Below are 6,432 nucleotides of genomic sequence, written 5' to 3'. Positions count from 1 at the left end.
ACTTTGCAGACCCCTCTGCCACCAAATACACCACCATTTGTCCTTGGTGCTATCTCATCTACTCTCCTGGATCTCTATTTTCTGCTGCTAGAGTTTTATTATTTTGTTTTGTTATTTTCAAGATCAATTTGGCTTGGCTACAGTACAGTAACCTTCCTATTAGACTGTAAGATTATATAGGGATGAAGAAATGGTACCACTATCTATTACCTAACAGATTCCAGCTTGAAAATTTCTGAAAACTCCTTATGTCTTGGGTTTTGGAGTATGCAAAATATGTTGTTTATCATAGCACAATGGAAAGAATGTGTGCTTTTCAATTAGGACAGACCTGGCTTTAATCCTAACACTACCATTTACTAGTTGGGGGATGTTGGGCATGTTACTTCACTTTTCTTTGGACTTTTTTTTTAAACATACAAGATTAAATGAGATAAACACATGTAACTTCGCCTAGCACAGTACCTGGCACATAGTAGGGACTCATACAAGGTAGCTATTATTTTAAAATCTAAATCTGTGTAGCACTTTCCATTATACAAACCATCCTCCCATAGCTTCTCTTACTCATCTCTCTCTCTCTCTCTCTCTCTCATACACACACACACGCACACATGCACACACATGCACACACACGTCTCTTATTAGACACTGATGCTCTAAGACTCAACTTCAACTCAGAGTTTATCTTCAGGCACTGACTCTTCACCTTAGACCTAGGCTTCCGTGTTTCCCATCCTTCCAGGAGCCAAACAGTTACTCTGTAAATTCTTGTCCTGAGCTTTTACTCAGCAAGCGCTAAGCATGTAAGAGGAGAGTTTGTTTTCTTTTTTTAGTGTTTCTTTAAAATTTATTTTTGAGGCAGAAAGAGACAGAGCATGAATGGGGAAGGGGCAGAGAGAGGGGATCACAGAATCTGAAGCAGGCTCCAGGCTCTGAGCTGTTAGCACAGAGCCTGACGACATGGGGCTCAAATCCATGAACTGTGAGATCATGACCTGAGCCAAAGTCAGACCTTTAATGGACTGAGCTGCCCAGGAGCCCTGAGGGGTGTTTGTTTTCTTAAGTTTATTTATTTAGTTTTGGGGGAGAGAATGTATGTGCACACATGCACCCACAAGCAGGGAAGGGGCAGAAAGAGAGGGAGAGACAGAATCCGAAGCAGGGTCCATGGTGTCAACACAAAGCCCAATGTGGGGCTTGATCCCAGGATGGTAAGATCATGACCTGAGCCGAAATCAAGAGTCGGATGATTAACTAACGGAGCCACCCAGGTGCCCCAAAACAGATGTTTAAATTCTAATAGGCAGTTTACTTAGCATTTCTTAAACCAGAGCTGCATTTGCTAGTTTCTCTGAGTTATTTAGAGAAAAGCCTTTGAATTGGGATAATTTGTACCTTTTGTTCAATGTTTGGAGATCCTGAAACTATTGGGATATGGCACTTCCCAAATCCTAGGAGTGTGCCTGAGAGTCTGGCCCAATTCAGAGGTGTAGTGGGAGGAGGGATAAGGCCATTTAAAGGCATTTTGCTATTAAATTGTACTTGTGAAAAAACAGAGATCTTACTTCTTAATTATAAATTGTATTAATTCTTTTTTTGTACATTGGTGTATCCCCAGCATTTGGAATGGTATCTGGCATATAGCAGGCACTCAATGAATATTTGTTGAATGAATGTAATACTTTTAAACCACCCAAATCCAACAGTACTCCTTCAGTATAAACTAGTGGGTGGAGGAAGCCAGTACAAGATTAGGAAACTTATTATAAACTCTGAAGTCTTCCAAGTTCTGTCTCAGGTTGCTTGTCGCAGAGCCAATATTGTATTCCAAAGGTGCCTGACCCTCTCAGGCTCAGATCCCTTAATCTGCTCCCTAATTCTCATGATGAGGAAATGTGTATTATGAGCACATTATTGACAAAGAGTCAATAAACTCTTTGGCCAGATCAACTAGCAAACATTAAGTGTGATGGACAAATATGCCGGTTTAGTATGGAAAAGAACACTAGACTGAGTCAGGTACCCTGATTATGTGACCTTGGACAAGTCATCTTATCTCTCTGGGCTTCACTTTCCTCCCTTTTTTAAATGAAGGCAAATGGGTACTCTATGTACCACACATAGTTGTTTGTAGGATGTGAAAACCTGTAAAGACACTCACTGCCAAAGACTCTCTTAAAGCCTTACTCTGCCAAAAACTAAATCTGTGATCGTGCTGCAATCCTGATGCAATGTGTAGCAATAACTCTGTGGAATATGCAAGCCTGTTTCTAGGCTACTTGGTGGCCTGAATGGTGGGACTGACACACATTGCAGGGGGTGAATGCAAATGACTTTCTGCCAGCAAGGAGGTTTTCTATTTTTGAATGAAAAATTCCTCTCATGAAGTGAAAGCCTCCCCATATGCTCAGCCACCCATGAGTAGCCAAAGACTTTATTGCACAAAATGAATATTCCATGTTAATGTTGTGCCATCTTGCTCCCTTACAGCAAAGATTTTTTATCTCCTTATCATTGCTTCATGGATTTCTGCAAACATTTCTGTGTCAGTCATGGCTGTAGTCATTTCCTCCAGCACGTTACAGGTCTGCTGCTCTTCCCCTTCTTTGGTGTGTATTTTACAATTTTTTCAACATGAAATGTTCTCAGTGTTTTGTTTTACTTTGCTTTCCATCTAGAATAGTCATCTTCTCTCCATCAAACCTTCCTGCCTTCAAACCCTTCTTAAAATTCATCTCTGCACAGTCTTTATCCATAACAAAGATCTGGTAAGCACCTACTTGAGGTACACCCCGTAGGGGCTAAGACATGTTCCCACCCTTCAAAGAGCATTGGCTATAATCTGAGAAATGAGACATTCAGACAGAATGAGGGAAGGATCAGTAGTTGTGAGTGGCATATTCTGAGTGCCAGAGTTGTATTGGCAAAGTTGGTAGCACTGGTTGATAGCATTGTGCGCAGGTAGGTTCGGGGGGGAAGCTTGAGCTGGGCTTTGAAGAACATGCTGATAGGCAAAGGGGAAGGGACAGGATATTGGAAAGAGAAAGGAGAAAAGTAAAAAGTAAAAAGGCAGGAATGTAAACTTTTGCTCCTGGACAATGAGAGCTACAGTTGTGCAGAGGCCAGATTTTGTCGAGGTGTAGCAACAACATGGCTGAAATAGTAGTTTAGGGCCAGATTGGAGGGCTTGGATGTTAGGATAAGAAATTAGGTTACCGTCAAGAAGTCAATGAGAAGTTATAAGGGTTACTGTACAGAAGAATGACCTGATACACCAGGATTTAAGCACATTCATCCAATCATAGTATACACAGTGGCCTTAGAGTTGGGGCAAACGGGGTGTTATATGGAAACCAACTTGACAATAAACTATTTAAGAAAATAAACAAAATGAAAAAAATGAGAAAAAACGAAGATAACTTCACAGTGTTTGTCTTGAACCATAGGAGGATGGACTTGCCATTTACTGAGATGCAAGAGACCAAGGGAAAAGCACATTTTGGGGAGAAAAGTTTTGGGTTTGGTTATACTGAGTTTAAGATGTCTATTAAACATCCAAGTGGAAATGGAGAGGAGGAAGTTGGATACATGATACATGAATCAAGAGTTCAGGAGAGGGCAATGGGAACATAAGGGTCCTATCTCAACTTTAAGAATGCACAAAGAAAGGGGCAGGCATTTGGAAAGGCAAAGAATGTGGATACATTATTATGTGTTCTTGAGTACTGTTATATAGTTTTCCTCTCATATCCTTTTGGCGGAAGTCTCTTAGATAGCAAGGACTAACGTTTACTGTGCATTTATTACGTGCCAGACACTTTGATATGCAGCATCCCATATAAGCACAGCAATCTCCCAAAACATATGTTGTCATCTCCATTTTACAGATGAGAAAACTGGGGATCTACAAGACAGGCAAAAATTTTCTGTCCTAATTCACACAGTTGGTAAGTGAATATGCTGAGATTTAAACCAGGTTCCAAATCTAAGCCCATGTTTCCCCCGACTACCTATCTGCTTATCACCAAGTGGATCAGAGAGTCAACTCTGATTTTTATGTCAATGATTTGTTCTGTAAATTAACCAGAATTAAGAGGTTATTTCAAACCAGTCCCTGCAGGGCACCTGGATGGGTCAGTAAAAGTGGCCAACTTTGACTTGGGTCATGATCTTTGGTTCCCTGAGTTTAAGCCCCATATTGGGCTCTCTGCTGTCAGCGTGGAGCCTGCTTTGGATCCTCTGTCCTTTTCTCTCTCTGCCTCTCCCCTGCTTGCACTCTGTCTCTCTGTCTCTCTCTCAAAAATAAATAAACATTAAAAAAAAAAAGTAGGGGCACCTGGGTGGCTCAGCCAGTTAAGCATCCTACTTCAGCTCAGGTCATGATCTCAGGGTTTGTGGATTTGAGCCCTGCATCAGGCTCTGTGCTGACAGCTCAGAGCCTGGAGCCTGCTTCAGATTCTGTGTCTCCCCCTCTTTCTGACCCTCCCATGCTCACGCTCTGTCTCTCTCTGGCTCTCAATAATAAACATTTAAAAAATTAAAAAGAAAAAAAAAAGTAAAACCAGTCCGTGGCCAACTGGTCAGAGAGAGAGGGAGACACAGGATCTGAAACAGGCTCCAGGCTCTGAGCTGGCTGTCAGCACAGAGCCTGACGCAGGGCTCGAACCCACCACCCGTGAGATCATGACCTGAGCCAAAGTCAGAGCTTAACCGAGAGCCACCCAGGCACCGCATTATTTATTTATTTTTGAGAGAGAGAGAAAGACAGAGCACAAGCAGGGGAGAGGCAGATAGAAAGGGAGACACAGAATCTGAAGCAGGTTCCAGGCTCTGAGCTTTCAGCACAGAGCCCAACACAGGGCTGGAACCCATGAACCGCAAGCTCATGACCTGAGCTGGACGCTTAGCCAGCTGAGCCAGCCAGGCACCCCCAACTAGTATTATTTTAGTATTAGGCCCAAACAACATTAGGAAAGTAAACTTGATGGGACAAAAAGTGAAGTACTACAAACCAATTATATTTGAATTTATGGGTCATTAACTTCTCTAGATTATCCACAAGTACAACAGCAGTTCAAGCAAGAGGATAATTGCACAATTGTCATTTGGTTCAATTTCCTTTATATCTTTCCATAATGGGTTATACAGCTTTGCACACAGTAGGTGCTTCATAACTGGCACTGGCAGGCATCTCTTGGCCTACTTCCCTTTCTGGAACTCTAGGTAATCTAGCTTACCATAGCAGACTTCATGCACCATTAATTTGACAAACAATACTGGTACCTACTATGTGGTAAATGCCACACTAGTTACTGGAACTACCAAAATGGAAAGAATGTGATTCTTTTTTTTTTTTAATGTCTTATTTATTTCTGAGAGAGAGAGGAGAGAGAGAGAGAGGGAGAGAGACCGTGAGCAGGGGAGGGTCAGAGAGAGAGGCAGACACAGAATCTGAAGCAGGCTCCAGGCTCCAGGCTCCGAGCTACCTGTCAGCACAGAGCCCGACGTGAGGCTCGAACCCACGAACTGTGAGATCATGACCTGAGCTGAAGTCAGTTGCTTAACTGACTGAGCCACCCAGGGGCCCCAAGAATGTGATTCTTACCATCAGCTCATAGTGATGAGAAATCATGTGAAAAAAAGAAAAATACAATGTTTAAAGTGATATCATTGAAATATGCTCAGGATTCAGTGAAAGCATAAAGAAAAATCTGGTTGGCATGAGGTGTGGGTCTGTACCAGAGGACACACATGATTTGATTCTTGAGGAAGTTACCAGTTGCTCCAGGTAGGAACATTCCAGAAAAAGAAATCAGTTTGTGCAAAGACACAGATGTAGGAGAAATGCCAATGAATTTAATTTTGTGGGAGTACGGGTTCGTTGTAGGATGGTGGGAGATGAGGTTGGACAGGCGGATTATGGATCATGATAAGGAGCTGATATTTTGTATCCTAGAATACATGAGTCCAGACAGGTAAGGTAAATGGGTGACAAGGGCAGTAATGGAGACTAGAGGAAGGAGGTAGGGGTGACTGTGTGGGATTTGATTGTTCCCACTTGTTTCAAGGGGTTAATTCTAGCTGACTAGCCATATGAGAATGTGGATCGAGTGTTAGCAGGTTTTCTGATTTTTTTTTTTTAGAGAGAGAAACAGGAAATCTGAATTTTTTCATGTGAAATCTCCTGATTTCTAAATGGTGGCAATTAATGTTTTTAATTCAACGTTTTAGCCAACACTGCACCAAACACAACACATCTGTTTTCTGGATGTGGTCAGTAGGCTGTCATTTTGAGACCTATGCTGTAGGGGTTGGAGTATTTATGGAAACATAGAAGCTAACTGAAGTAACACTTCAAACATTTTTCAAAAAATGTTTATTTCTTTTTGAGAGAGAGAGCAGGAGCCAGGGACGGGCAGAGAGAAGGGG

Source organism: Crocuta crocuta, unplaced genomic scaffold (assembly GCF_008692635.1).
Source record: "Crocuta crocuta isolate KB4526 unplaced genomic scaffold, BGI_CrCroc_1.0 scaffold779, whole genome shotgun sequence".
Lineage (NCBI taxonomy): Eukaryota > Metazoa > Chordata > Mammalia > Carnivora > Hyaenidae > Crocuta > Crocuta crocuta.
Note: the sequence above shows the minus strand (reverse complement) of the source record.